Source organism: Falco biarmicus, chromosome 8 (genome assembly GCF_023638135.1).
Source record: "Falco biarmicus isolate bFalBia1 chromosome 8, bFalBia1.pri, whole genome shotgun sequence".
In the NCBI taxonomy this organism is placed as follows: domain Eukaryota; kingdom Metazoa; phylum Chordata; class Aves; order Falconiformes; family Falconidae; genus Falco; species Falco biarmicus.
This window is the reverse complement of record NC_079295.1, coordinates 19,500,504-19,515,564: the sequence shown is the minus strand read 5'-3', so window position 1 is coordinate 19,515,564 and position 15,061 is coordinate 19,500,504. Positions and strand designations below refer to the sequence as shown.

Here is a 15,061-nt window from a genome sequence, read left to right as displayed (position 1 = left end):
TAGTGAAAGGCAGGTAGGTTTCTGCCCACGTGTGTAAAGATCACAGATCTGACTGACTTGTGTATTATATGCAAGTGTGAGTGCAAAGGTCTTGCTCTTATGCCAAAGCACACTTGTAGCAAAGCCTAAAAACACTGCTGTGGAAAACACTGCCCATCATCTGATGGAAATGCTTTTGACACACAGAGGACAGCTCCTGCAGACTCATTTCTATGGAGGTGCTTTCATTTGGTTCAGTGCATCTTCCTGGGGCCTGTCCTGCTGTCCCTTATCCCTGACATCCTTTTGGGATCCCTCTGCCTTCACAGCTGCTGCTTCAGGGTCTTGCTGCACTGGGAAAAAAAAAGGGGCTCACCTTTAGGAAAGGCTTTCACACCTGTGGACTGCAGTCCTCCTTCTGCTTTGAAAGATTCCTTGTGCCAATAAAATCACTTTAGTGTGAACAGAGAAACTAGCATGCTTTCTAGGATTTGTTTAGGCAGAGGGAAGCATCCTGCAAGCATACCACCTTCTGCTCTGTGTATCTATAGTGAGTCCAAATGCTACTGCCTCAGGAAACACATTGAGTTTCCATGAACTATGAAGCCTAAAATCTGCTTTTCTAACTCACTAATCACAAACAAATCGGTGTTAATTATTTTCTTGAAGTTTGACAAAATTCAGCATTGGAAAGATGCAAAGTAAGATGAAAACTCATTTGGATAATGCAGTTCTCAAATTTCTTTGGTAACTCTGTATTATAATACTAAAAATTACCAATGTAATAACTGTGATTTACTGAGAAGCAGGCTGAGAAAAGCTTGGAAGGGCAACGAGCAGACTCCTCACTCCTGAGGGGGTTAAAGTGCAAAATGTTTAAATGAGGCTTCCAAGAGAAAAAAACTGGTAGCAATAAGAGAATGGAGTTCCCTTTCAATCCCTAAATCAGCACAGTGAGTTCCTTGGTATATTGTCCTCCTTACCACAGTGAATTGGAGCCATCTCTCGCACCAAAGCCAGCAGCAGTTATTTGATGCATACTATTTGAAACGTCACTGATCTGCAATCAAACAAGTGATTTCTAGCCAAAAATTACGAAATACTTGGCAAACTTAGCCAAGTAGATGAGTCAGACAGAAAAACCTGCCTGACAGAAGAGTAAGTCAAGCCACAGCAGTTGCAAGTAATTTGTCCCAAATGTGAGCAGGGCAAAATCTAGAGCAGGAGGCTGGTTTCCCAGCCCCACGCGCCAACCACTGCACTGCATTCTTTACTGCTTTTTTAACCACAACGGCCTCTGAAAATCACTCTTCAAAGGCATTTCTTGGTAGTAATAAATGAACGATCAAAACCTAAACAAAGAACCCAGCAGCTGAGATGATGCAACTTAGCAAACAGAAATGATGAAGATTGCCTTGTCCTCTGCTTATTTCCAAAAGAATAAAGCCCAGGTAATTTATAAAGCCTTCCCCCTTCTCCTCTCCTTTAAAGCCCCTTGGGAGTTACCCAGGAGACAGCACCACTTTCCTCTACTTCCCCATCTTTAAAATACATTCATTCCAGTTTTCAAATTGCTATTTTGTAGTGCTAAATCTCTACCCACACTAATTTCTCCAGGTCAGAATCTGACCCTGATTTGAACAAAATCTGGAGTCAAATATTCACACTAGAATGCTTTTGCCTTGCTGCATGTCAGATGCCATCTCCCTGCAAATGTTTCACACACCTTGGAGTGCAGCTTGTGGAACTGATGAGGTGAAGAGCACTGCAGAGCAGCTCTGTGCTGGTAATCACAGGACTGAAGAAACACATACATCATCTGCCACATAGGTTGGCATTTCAAGTAAAAAACCTTCACTATGTGTAAGATGTTGGACAAATGATGGCCATATGCATGTTTGTCTCTGTGCAGATGTCTTTGCATTCTCAGCTAGGAAAAAGCTGAGGTAGGCTTTTTTTGCCGACAGTTTAATATTAGTGACACAGTTTATGTCCTCTGCAAAAACAATAATGGGGGATAAGGTGACATAAATTATTTGCAAATCGTTTGACATATGCAGGGCATTGTCCTTGCAATAATCACTATCAGTCTGTCAGTTTAAGATATGAACCGTGCCACTGCTATTTTATATCATTGTGTTAAGCTTTCACATGTTGTAATTTTACAGATTTGTTCTTTGGAGAACACTGCAACACAAATCAAATTGTATTATGTTTAGTCATATGCTGTGCGGAGCACCTCCCTGCAATTAGGGGCGGGGGGAGATGAGGAGCAAACAAACAGTCCTAGATAAAGGGCAGCTCCTCAAAAGTTAGGATATTTCCCAGATACCATTACTCAACTTTCATGGTCATTATTCAAGGCAAGAGGAATTATTTAAATTCATGCTAACATCACTTGCTGGCTGCATGAACAAAGTGAGCACTGGAAAGCACCATACTGACAGATCAGTTTAAAACACCCTTGTCTGATTTGTTTCTCCATAACAGTCAGGCACAACATTTGATTCTTATGAATAATGTGGGTTTTACTAAAGTAAATATACTGATTTCTTTTCAACTCACAAAAGATCCTTTCAAGACCAGTAGGTGCCTGTAGTATTAACTCTGCTTTCCATAGACATGCAGAATGGTTCTGGAATAGCAATGAACTCAGCATTGTCTCTTTTATTCCAGGCAAATTAATTCCTGTAGTATAGTCTAAAAAAGACCTAAAGTAAACAGCTTATTATTAGTCTTTTTTTTTTTTTCTAAATTTGAACCACAGATTACCATGGGAGTCATTCACAAGTGTATTCTAAGTGTATGTATGCGATGCCAGATACCTTATACTAACTTCTTGAGAAACGTATTAGTATGTACGTGTGCTTAATTGGTAAAGGAGTCAGTAGGAAATACTGTAATATGCATTCTGAAGTATCACATTTCAGTGACTTTTTACTATATTTTGAATAGCGAAACGTGATTTGTTTTCCCCTGGGAAAGTTCCCTGCATTCAGTTGTCAGCAGAACAGAATCCTTCTGCTTCCAGTGAGCCCTTAAACTAGAAAGATTTATTGCACTTACACCCTTGAAAGAACATATCTTTTTCTTTGAAGGCAGCCATTATCACCATCCCATTTTATATCTTTTCTGATAAGTGCAGGCAGTAAAGCAGATAAACTCCTTGCATACCAATTAAAGACACATGCACACTAAGACAGTGTATACTATCAGAGATGCTCAGAGTAATATTCTTCCTAGCACAGTAGATATATCTAAGGAGTTTGACTTTTATTATTCTCAGCTTTACACCTCTGACATTTCTAAACCATGGAGGAAATTAATGAATTCTCACCCAAGACTCCATTGTCTAATCTTGCCCCAGTGCTCATGAATTATGGAAAATGACAGATCAGCTGATGACGTACAACAGGCTATTTTAAAACCACCCTTTTCCACAAAACCTGGGCCATGAAAGGCTCACCACTGTATTTCATGCAGACACCTGACAAAATATTGGTCTCATGTTAATCGATACCTTAAATACAGTTATTTTTTCACTATATTTCACTCACTTCCTCACACCCAAGATGTTGTGATGGTTTTTATGCACAAAAAGTATGAAAGCCAGACCCATGAACCTAGGAAGTTTCTTTTCCTACTTTCAGGTGTGATGCCAAAGTACAGTCCTAACTCTTAGCAACCTACTTTGGATTCTTCCATTTTGAGATCTCCACAGACTAAACAAGAGCTCAGTAACATTTTAAGGTTCTTAAGTGCAATGTCCTCCACCTACCTGTGTGACTGCTGCTTCTAGTGCATTTTTCCAAGCAGACAAAAGGCCTTTGCTCATCCTGAATGGTGAGACCAAGAGGATTTGTATGAAAAGGCCCTCCCAGGTGAGATCATTGCCACAACTAGGCTGTAACGACCAAGAGCCATATTAGCAGCTGCAAGCCCTTTGGCTACGACATCCCACACCCTCTCTGTCCCAGTTAGCATGCAAATTCACTGGGATAGGAGCCATTCTGTAGTGTTTCTTTCCAAACAAATAAAAGCCCCTGAGCTTTATCAAAGGCAGATGATGTCAGCAATGCCAGCTTGCTTGGAGGAGCTGTTTGGACAGCCCTGCTGGGCTGGATGGCTATCAGGCTGTTTGGGCTGCCCTGCTCTCCTCCCACATTGGCAAACTGCAGCTCTGGGCTGCTCCCAAGTCACCACACGCCCAAGGAGCCCCACACATTCAGCTCCTTTTTCCTTCTGTGCTCCAGTGTAAAATGAATTAGTGTATTTACTCACAACATTATTGTCAGGTGGAAAATTAGCTGTCTGCAATATTACCTCTGAACTTATTTTTACTTCTCCAAGAATCTCACCCAGAGTGTTTCCTGAAGTACAGCATCTGAGCACATCAGTGACTTCCTTCTGCGTGGTTCCTTGTGCATGGTGGCTGAGACACCAGTTTTTCTGTCAGGGTTCCCTTTAGACAAGAAACTATGGAAAGCAATACATCTCATTCAAAACATCTGAAAGAGCTGAAGATACAGAATGCATTAATCAGTAATTAATACAAATAAAAGAAACACTCTTTCATGTAGGTGGTAATAATAATAACACTTGAGTTTGTTCTAATCCATCTTTTTGTCAAATGAAGCACCAGGGAATTGGCAACAATCAGAGTATTTTAAGAGACTCTGTTTTGATTTGCAATATGGGGTTTAGTCCTGTGTTTTAAAACCGATAAGCCTTTAATATGGAGAGGAATTCTGCTATATTTTTATACCCAGCTTACAAGTCAATTTTCCAAATTAAGGCGGTGCCTTTTCACTTTATAAAGGAATTGCAAAAGCATGACAACATCCCATTGCACAAACCCTGATAGCTCCCTTTCTTCCATATTAAACCACTGAGAGCAGCTGGAATAAAGGGCTTCAACCCTTCCAGAGAAACAGCATCTTCCAGAACATCAGACAATCCCAAAATCCTTTAAATAGCCCTGTATTTGTTATATTTAGTGACAATTACACAAGTGACTTCCTGACTGCAAATATGATTCATTACTCTGCAGCAGAAGTAATACCTCTAATAGACTATGCATTGAGTTGACCCAAAATAGCTGCTGAAGAATAGTTGTTCCTGAACTACTCCATGGACAGATTTTTTAAATTATTGTAACCATATATAAGAAGAACAGATTATCCTGCCACGTAATTATTTAGCAATACCCCTAAATCTTTGTGTAAACTAAATTTCAAATGTGGACAACAATAAGCAATGTTTAATAAAGAGTTTTTAGGAACACTTTGTCTGGAACTTGCTGGGAGGTTATAAGCCCTATTTAAAATTAAACAATTTGTATTCAATCTTTAGTCACCCTTGAGCTTCACTATTATCAACACTCAAAGTTAAAAAAAAAAAGACAAGAAAAAGAGAAAGTAATTTTTTCTTCTAAGTAAAGGGAGTAGAAATTGAGTATTTCCAAACCAGCTAGACCTAAGGACACAGTTGCAGCTCCCTCCCCACTCTGGAATAACACAGACAACCCCACTGAGAACAGCACTACCCCAGGGCCTGCAAGCCCATCTTTGACAGGATCGTGCTGCCCTGCTCTTGATTTTGATGCCTACACAGTGCTGAGCAGCAGGGTTTCACTGCATACAAATCATTAACAAATCAGGAAGCTTGGAAATGATCTGAAAAGATTATCATGTGTCCACTTCCCTACTGCAGAGCCTTACACCATGAAGACAGCCCTATTTCACTTGTGCACTGTCCCTGTCCTATGAAGGGATTGCTCACAGACCTGCACTTCACATCTTCAGGTCATCCTCAGTGTTCAAAGCAAACCTCAGCACTGCTGTGTGCTGTGCTGGCTCTGTCTCGCTGACACAGGGTTCCTCAGCACAGCTCTCCGAAATTCACCACTGCAGAGCAAGGGAAGCAGCAGGGCTGTGGGTGTCCCCTGACAAGGGGATTTTTGACATAGCCAGATCCACGCCCTCACTCCCAGGGCAGGCAGTAAGTAAAGAAAGACTAGGGGAAAACTGGAATATCACTCCCTCCCTCTCACTAATGCCAACTGCAGTTTATCTGTGAACTTCAGAGAGGCCAAAATTTCATCTGTATTGTTCAGGATTTCTGCAGGCAAGGCAGCCAGGTATGCTCAAGGGGAAACCCAACCCTATCAGCTTTCAAAAGAAGCCACAGAAATACGCCATCGCCTTCACATCGATGATACTACACACACAAGCAGTAATCTTTCGGCTCCTTTTTTATTCCTTTTCATAGCAGCCACTCGGCATAACCTTCCAGACAACAGCTGCTGCCCAAAAGGAAGGCTGGGAGGCCTGAGCTGTGCTCAATATGAAATTGTCCAGGTGGGTGCTCTCAGCTCAGCTTTAAAATTTTTATTATTTTTCCAGCTTCCTGTCCAAGTGTTCTGCCTGCTCCCCTCATTAGAGCAATGGCAATTTAAACTAAAACTCACAACACGCAATGGTTGATGCTACTGCTGAAAAACCTCACTGATGAGGTCTCAGAGTAATCCCAGTGTCCCAGCTTACTGTGCATCTCTCTGTTCTAGCTTGTTAAACAACATTCTACAATGCTGGTATGTAATCTAAAAAACATCATAAGTAATAATTAAACATTAAATCAGATTAATTCCAGGCTTGTTTGCCCTTGATAATAATATTAATTCTCTAGAGACGAAAGCAAGACAATTGTGTGAAAACAAAGCACAAATAAAGTCCATAAAATACAGAGGAAATATTTCCAATATTAGTTTTGTAATATGGAGTATTCATTTTGTAATATGGTGGTGACATAAAATATGCAGCAGCAACAAACAGAGGAAATTTGATGGACTGCCAAAGCTGTTTCTCCTTAAAATGCACATTGCTCTCAGTTAAGCTTGGCACTGAGACAAGACTGCCTACACAGGCATTTTCAAAGGGCTCTTTCAAGGCTGACGTGCCACTTTCAGCTCTGACATGGGATCAGAATTACAGCTGAGGAATCAAATGAAAATCCAACCAGGCTGTGTGGGACTTCCTTAGAGAGGAGGGCTACAAGAGCTATATTTGCAGCCTCACAGGGTGTTCCCATGCTTGCTATCACCATATCAAAAGTGTTCTATCTATAGACAGCAATTTGTTGGTGCCAGGCAGTGATGGGCATGTGATATGAGGGTGGTGAGGCACTAGAACAGGTTGCCCAGAGAAGCTGTGGATGCCCCATCCCTGGCAGTGTTCAAGGCCAGGCTGGAAGGGACTTTGAGCACGTTGGTCAAGTGGAAGGTGTCCCTGCCCACGGCAGGGGGGTTGGAACTAGATGATCTTTAAGGTCCCTTCCAAACCAAACCACTCTATGATTCTATGATATATGGCTGTTGGCAAAATGAGTCTGTCCATGGGTTATCACAGCTCTAATTAAATGAAGACACAGGCTACTGAGTTAGGGTCCCTTTCAATGGAGCTGAGAGGACAGCAATCTCCACAAGAGCCTCAGAGGAGGACAGATTCATTTGACTGATTGCATGATGTCTGAATTAATGGTCAGGAAAAGAGCTATTATTGTGCCCTTGCTGGTAGGCTGCTTCAGAGAGCTTTTGCTGTGCTATCTGTTTGAGTGTGGAAGCAAAAGCAATGCACTCCTCAACACACAACCAGCAAACCAGGAGCCTGGCTGATGTGGCGAGCCTTTCCTGGATCAATTTTACAAGGCTGAGTGTCTGATAAATAATGAATGTTCAATAAGCTCAAATACAAATACTTTGCAAGGAGCAGGCTGTTAGTCAAACCAACGCTGCTCTAACTTTTAAAACAGTTTTCTTGTTTTATTGACAATGTGGGTGGCAGAGACAAAGCAAAGCAGGGCACAGTATAAACCACAGCACCAAGCAACTTTGGCTCCTGGTCTTCTTTGTGTCTCCTGGTTTCTGGGGCTGGGAAAAACTCAGTAATTAAATCCTTGTAGCTAAGCTGGAGCTGTTGGGAGCAAAGGGGTGGTGAGAAATTTCTATCAAATATCAATGGCCCAGCATGTGTTTGACAGGTGGGAAAACCTGGTTCAAGCCCTTGGTGTTGGGGGGGACATTTTTTTTTTTTAGTGGGCTTAATTCTTAAGAAAACGTTGTGCTGTTCTTGGTGCACGTAAGAAACCTGGCTTCTCTCAGGATTTCAGTAACCTTACAAAACTGGAGCAAGTTTCAGAGCTAAAATTAAATTCACAAGCTGTAGCAGGCTTGTAAGCTGGAACAAACTTGCAAGCAACAACGTGCTTCCAACATCACATTTGAATGTAATGCTTACATTTCTAAGCTCTTCAAGATCACAACAGACTTCTAGCTAAATGGAATTAACTCCAGACTAGAATCTGTTCTATGTGGCTCACATCATCTCTCACCAGGTGGTGGTGGATTAAACTGTAGAAGAACTTCAGTGTGACCCTCTAATCCAAGTGAGACTCCTCAGTCTCCTCCCACACCAAGTGCAGTATCTAGGTTTGCTTCTATGACAGATTCTTCTGCTTTTGGGAGACCTCCACTATTAAGTGAAAACCTCAGAAAAGACAAACTAAGGCCACAAAAATGACAAGCCAGCCTGGTCCTCATTTCCAATTTGCTACTCTCTTTGGGAGCCAATAGACAATTTGTATATAAATAAATTACAAACCTCCACTAAGCCACCTGGCAGTGACCTCCTTGAGCCTTTGGCTCTAGCTGAGCATATTGCTGAGTACCAGCACCGCTAGGTTGCCCCTGGAGGTGGTGTGGCACCGGAGCAGGTCATCCAGGGAGGCTGTCAAATCTTCATCCTTGGAGGTCTTGAGACTTGACTATACAAAGCCATGGCTGGCCTGATTTAGAGATCGTAATAGTCCTGATCTGAGCTGGGAGCTGGACTAGAAACCCCAGTGGTCGCCTTCTGCCAGCAGCTCTGAGGCTGTGACTCTCTGTTGGTTCTTCTTTGCTTCAGCTATCTGAAAATTTAGAAGGCAAATTTTTTAGACATGCATCTCTTAAGAAATTCTCTCTAAGGTAGACATGGACTTCCACATTTCCCCAGGAAGAAACACAGCTACTTAGCCAACAAAAGAAATGCCTCATTGAGATCTTGTTTTCAGGAGTTCAGACAATAGCCTTTGTAAGTGAATATGTGAGAGCTGATACAGACAAGTACACTGAGGAACTTAATCATATCATATTTCTGTGTGATCAAGATAACCTATATTAACCTGTTAACAGTCATTTAAATATTTAAACCAGTAGATCATACAAAGAAAAAGGGAAGATTAAGTTTAATCATGTGGCTCAGTTCTATTGAATATATCTGTGAAGTGGTATTTCCGGTTATCTGTGAGTGGAAAAGCATTTACTTACTAAATTATTTCTCACATATATAGGTTTAGGACTCAGTGATTTGTGTGGCCAAAACCATCAGATAATCTGTTCAACCATGTAAAATGCAGAAAATCTCAACTGCCAAACACCGAGAAGCTCATGGGATCCATCTTGCTGTTATGGATCATTGCAATTACAGAAATGGTACCTGTGTATATAACTTTAAAGTAATTGCTTTGTTTATATGTAAGGGAATGCAAGTAAACTTGCTAAGGTACTTCTTGGATATCAATTAATCTTTGGCAAAACATACAAAGTACACTTTCAAAAATTTCCTTTAACTTCCATGGAAGTTACTTACACACTTAAAATTAAGCACACACTACAGTGCTCTGCTAGTTAAAGATGATACATATACGCAAGTTCGAGTCCTATTTATATGCGATTAAACCATAACTAGTATGCTATCTTGTTCCTCAGTTTTGAGAATAAAAATTAAAAATCCCCAAACCACTGCAACAAAAAAAATCTCTTTATTAAAATCTGTACTTTTCTAAATAATTTATAGCTTGTATAAAATGCAGCTGCACCACAGGGTCTGGGCCCCATGGCCAGTGTGCAAAAGATGCTCGCTTGTGTCCTGGAGATGATGCTTTTGCCAGGCGCCATGAGGGACTAGTGGAGTGGCATCTGCAGAGATTGCATTACTAAACACTGCTGAATCACCAAGCTCACACAAACTGAGTTTCTTTACTGGTTTACTGTGGAGGGGTTTTTTACCTTGCTTTTGTTGGAGGCTTTGCTGAGTGTGGTAGATTTTTTTCACAAGAATAGGAACAGAGTAGCAGAACAGCAGGACAAGTATCCCACCAACTTTCCTATGACAATGCATGGAAAAGTTTTTCAACATGTTTAATTTTTTTTTAATAGGAGCAAATAAACTTATTTTTCTCTCAACTTATTATTAGAAATGGTTAAACATTTTTATTTGATTAAGGAAATAATTTTGAGCCACAGCAAATCTCAGCTGTTCTGATTAAGATTTTTGAGAACAATAAACAATTCAAACCATGGTCTTGTAATTACAAATGTGAGCTGATTTTAACCATGCTAGCACCTGTATGAGAAAAACAGAAATATGATGATATATCATTCTGTGTATTAGAAACAGTATAAAAATGCTCTAATTTCACTACACTCATTTCTGCAATGTCCCTTCTTATGAATTTCCTAAAAGAACCCAGAATTATTTTAAAAAATGAGAAAATATTTCGTTAAAAGTTTCCTCCTTTTTTATAGTCTGCCTTTACTAAGACTTACTGAGTACTCCTGAGACACTTATTCATGAGCCAAACTTATTCAAATCAGCTTAAGGATAGACAGTATGTGTGCACATGCATGTTTGTACACAGATTCAGTCAATATATGAGTTCATACTGCTGTAATAAACTGGAATAGCAAGAAGAAAACCCAGTGAGAAATACTGCAGAAGAAAGAGGTAAATAGGGAGGAATTACAGAAATGTGCTAAAAAAGGTATTTCCCCTTTATTCACTTAGTGCTGATTCATTCTCATTAAATGGTAAATTTAGCTTTGCTGTCACTACTCAACACCACTATGGTATTACAGCTAAATGCTACTTCACCAGTAATCTGTTATTATAAAATGAACTTTTATATTTGAATATTCAAATATTTATATTGGAATAAGTGCATATTGATTTGGCTCTTCCATGAACACAAATGCCTTTCTAGCAAGCAGGGACACCATGTTACAGTGAAGAAATATTTATTTACAGCATTTATTGTAGTGGCTTCTGGAAAAAAATTACATATTTAAACTGTCAGCATTAGGACTTGGAATTTTTTTTCTCTGTGCCAATTTAAAAGACTTTTTTCCCTTTTTTTATATGTCATGGCTCCAGGGCTCTTCACAACAGGGCTCTGCAGAGTCAGAAACAAATCATCATTTGCAGTCAGCATGTTTGGAGGTCTTATTCCTATTAACTCTGACTTAAGAACAAGGTCCAATTCCAGAGCTGTGTTTTGATCATCTTTCTCTTTCAGCTGGTGGTTGAAGACCATCTGAGACTCCCTACAATCACCATATACTCTCTGATTTAGACTGTTAATTTTCATAATGATACAGAGCTGGTGCTGATCCTCCTTTCATTCCCAGACACTCTTACTACATGCTCCCCTGGCTACAAAAATTTTCATGCATACTTTAAAGCAATCTGGGGCTGATTTATTCAGTGCACCTGCACGAGGCTTGAGGGAACATACTGCACCGCCCATCCCCTCCCAGGCACACGCATTCCCTCTCAGACTTCTTGGTCACGACCCTGTCTCCTTCTCCCTCAGCCCTGCATTGCATGTCTGAAATGTTTTGCGGAGAAACATGTCCAAAGGATGTTGGTTAAGCAGTGGAGAGATGGGGCCAGGACGCATGTGCTGGGTCTGGTAAAATCTGCTGCTGTTTGTGTTGGCTGTCCCCTTGGTGTGCTTTCCTGGCCTGGGCACCATGCAAAAGAGGGTGTGAAAATGCCTTATGACTTCACAGCACATCAGAAGATAGATATTGTGATATGTCTTCAGGGAGGAGGTATGAAAATGCAGCTTTGGGGAAAAGCAAGAATATGGCAGTTGTTACAGTTCCCTGAAATGAAAGCTGCTCTTTCCATGATGCCACCAAAAAAGTAGAAGTGCCCTGGAAATCTTACAGGTCCAGCATCTGGCTCTTAGTGCAATCTTCCTTTCCTTCATTAGGACTTTTGTCTGTTTGGATGAGTCAGAGAGCAAGTCCCCTTGAGTTACACAGCAAGCCAGAGAAAATGAGAGACCAACGGTCTCCCTGTACGGATAGCACTTCAGCTATGGAACACACGCATGAGGTCAGTGCTCCAGCCAAGGAAGCTAGCAGATCTGTCAAGCCTTCTTTGGATGACCTGTTTAAGGATTAATCGTATGAATGTTTGCTCCACAAGGTTCTGTGTACTTCAGGCACTGTTTTCTCCTCCAACTTTTTAAACAAGGAAACACTTCTTTCCTAGGATTCAGGGGTCAAGTTTGGTCCCCTTTTGACCCTTTGAATTTGCCTGCTGCTGCTAAGCTAAATGGTGGTGTGAGGTAATTTATTTGGGATCAGGGTTAAAGTGTTAATGAGAACACCACATTTCTCTGAAGCTCAGCAGAACTGAGAGCAGCATTCTCAGCTGAGAGAAAAAAAAGAAATCCTCAGCAGATACTGGAGCCAAGAAGCATATGGAGCCATTTTAGCCCATGGTTGCATAGCTTCTTCTCAGGTTTCAATGAAGTAAATCTGAAGGGCAGTTTGAATCCTAATATATGTGCAGGAAGTCCATGCATTCAGGATTACTATAAAAGCAGGCTAATTGGAGCCCTTCTCCAGCGAGGTGCTGAGAGCCGTTGGCTCCACTTGGAGTTAAGAGGACTGGTATGTTTAGCACTGTGAAGGATTAGGCTTCTAAATTTCCTACTGCTGATAGCATGTTTGCTAGGAGGATTGATTTGACAAGGGTAGCGATGTATGGCCATTAAATTGTTTGCAGATTTGACCTATCTGTCCATAATAAGAAATAATATCTGAAGTGCCATAACTCTGTCAAACATTTCAAAGGAATACTTGTTTAAAGATCGAATGCATTATGTAATCTCATAATGTCAGATTAGGACGTAAAACTACAGAACATGACACAGAGCAGCATTACAAGACATACTGTGTCAGAAATTTTATAAACAATTTCTTCTGGACCTCTCACATGTTATCAGTTTGAGTAGTGACTATGATGCATTTAAAATTTCTTCTGGCAGCTGGATACAAAATGATGTGGCAAAAAAGTGACTGGAAGTATCACCCAGGGGCTCTTGCAAAAGCATTTTTCCATAGCAAAACTGTACAGACCTGCAGATTTTGTCCTGGTGTGAGGGAACCTATGGAGAGAATGGGAAACGAGAAAGGACAGCAGAACAATCAAAATGAAGGAAAGGAACAGAGCCTAGTCCTGTGTGTTATTAAACTGAATCACAGTTCTCAGTTGACAGACCCAAAATAATTAATAATATAGTAAATGGAAAAATCTGTTACCTACAGCCAGCACAAGGGCTTAGAGTTACCCAGTGCTTATACCTACAATTCCATAAGCATCATTTTTCTCCATATGGATTTATTTTTACTACATGTTATTTGCCTGAGTATGAGACTACCTAGGCAAGATAAATATCTTTTACCTTGGAAGGACCTATCTGATTTCTTTTAAGTATATAGCACTTTGGAATTTGGGGAAATAGAAAAGCAAAATAAATTCCCACAAACTAAATCTAAAATCAAGACAGGTTCAAAAAAACAGAGCTGAGAGGAGAGAAGGAAATAAACCAGCACTGAAATAAACAGTGATCATTTTTTATGAGACTCATAATAAAGAAAAATTATTTTAACTTTCCTTAAGTGACAACTAGTGGAAAAATAGGAAGCAGCTAAAAAAGTAGCATCGAGTCTGCTAGGCTGGTGAACATCAGCTGGAGTTGCCTTTTCTGTGATTTTCCTTTTATGTTTAATCTTCATCATTTTTATGACCTTATTCAATTCAAAGTATGTATAAATGTATATATGTATATAAAAGTATATATAAATGTCATATGCAGCATTTTTGTGAATTGAAATTTAATCAAGCAGAAGCACATGGTGGACACCTTCAGCAGCATCTGCCTTGGCCAGTGCAGAATAACAGAGCCCATGAATAAGTGCTGTGAATGCAAAGGTCATGATTTTCACTCCCATGTCCCACCCCCACCAGCCTGCACCACTGGCAGCAGAAAAGGGGTTAAAATGAAGCTATACCAGGGTGGGGACCAGCTCCACTCAACTCCTGTTTTTCCCTCTGCAAAGCAGTGTGTGGTGAAGGGACTGCAGCCCTATACAAAAGATCTTGGGAATTAAGAGCTCAGGCCTGTCAAAGTAGCGCTAGCGCTCTCTGTGACGTGCCACCTGTTCTTGGAGGAGCCTGGAGTGCAGCAGGGAAGGAGTGCCCCAGATATTGCCTCTCTGGCCTTGCCGTGATGCTGTGCCTTGGGGAATGGGTGACAGAAGGATGCCAAGATACAGCTCTGATGGGGAACATCTGAGCAGACGCTGGGTTTTTGCTGGTCCTGCACCCTAGGAGCCAAAGTTCTAGGGAGAAACGCACAAGCGTTCCTCCACTTGGTACAGTGGGTTTCAAATGAGTTTGTGTCCCTTTGTGAGCCATGTGGACACATGCGGCATGAGCATACATCACACACAATGAGTGGAGGAGCCAGGGCCCCACTACACTTCTCTACTCTCAACATGAGTTGTGCCCCACGCTGCCCTTGCCCCCCTCATGCTGTTAAGCCCGGACCGTTGCTCTTTACACAGGTAGCACATTGCAGGTTGAACTTTGCTTCTGCCCCAGGACAAACTGCAGACAACTTCTTCTGAGATGGCAAGCAGGCTACAAGCCTGGGACCTAAACTTCTCTCAAGAGACAGGTGATCCCCTCCATCTTTCCCTGTCCACACCTCTCTGTGCAGGAATCGTGCAGAGCAGGGCTGACTGGAAGCTGGGATCAAACTATGTTGAGCAGCATTAGCCTTGGTAGCAATCCCTGCAGTGTGTACCACTTACCAGAAACATCAGTGCTCAGTGACAGCTCCCCATGGACGGCTGCTCTGTGAAACCTGTCAGTTAGCCAGCACCTCTGCATTAGTGGTTGCTAAC

The 15,061-nt window shown here is 41.2% G+C and overlaps 1 long non-coding RNA gene across 1 annotated transcript in view; it reads right to left on the bottom strand.

The window, feature by feature from the left end:
- Nucleotides 1-3,669: 3,669 nt before the first annotated feature.
- The window catches only part of LOC130154421 (uncharacterized), a 180,717-nt gene continuing 169,325 nt past the window's right edge, over nucleotides 3,670-15,061 (bottom strand). Inside the window, exons 5-7 of the long non-coding RNA XR_008823736.1 lie at nucleotides 8,637-8,939; nucleotides 4,338-4,496; nucleotides 3,670-3,883 (exon numbers count right to left, since the gene is read on the bottom strand). This is a non-coding gene — a long non-coding RNA (uncharacterized LOC130154421). The remainder of the gene's footprint in view (nucleotides 3,884-4,337; nucleotides 4,497-8,636; nucleotides 8,940-15,061) is intronic.